The sequence below is a fragment of the Phalaenopsis equestris genome, unplaced genomic scaffold (genome assembly GCF_001263595.1).
Source record: "Phalaenopsis equestris unplaced genomic scaffold, ASM126359v1 Scaffold000202, whole genome shotgun sequence".
Lineage (NCBI taxonomy): Eukaryota > Viridiplantae > Streptophyta > Magnoliopsida > Asparagales > Orchidaceae > Phalaenopsis > Phalaenopsis equestris.
The window spans coordinates 1,982,946-1,983,474 of NW_018164644.1; positions in this window are offsets into that span (position 1 = coordinate 1,982,946).

Genomic DNA, 529 nt, shown 5'->3' on the forward strand with positions numbered 1-529 from the left:
TTTTTTGAAGTTATATTTTGATTTTTAAAAATCACTTAAGTGTTAATTTTAATAATGATCTTTAAAAACCAATTAAAAATATTAAATGATCTCAAAATCCTTTGAAATTTTTATGGTGAATTCTCTGACTTACAAATCACAATGAAGAATAAAAATCAAATGATTTTGATCTTTAGATTCTCCAAATTAAATATTTTAAGCAAATTGGGGTTTGCTTAAAATAATGACCATCCGGCTTGATCTCCCATTTGACGCCGCCTTCTGAGTCAGCTGCCACGCGTCGCGTTGTATCACATCAGATGACCATCCGGCTTGATCTCCGCCGTCCATCCAATACACGCAAAAATGAACGGCATCCGTTCATCGTCCCCAAAGGAATGATCCCATGACCGTCCACTCTAAAACATTAATATCTCCCTCATTTCTTAATGGATTTTAGTGATTATTTTTTTAAATTGCTCGTATTAAAGAGACGAACACATCCATACGATTAAGATGCTATGAAATTAAGCCATTGTAAACATAGAGC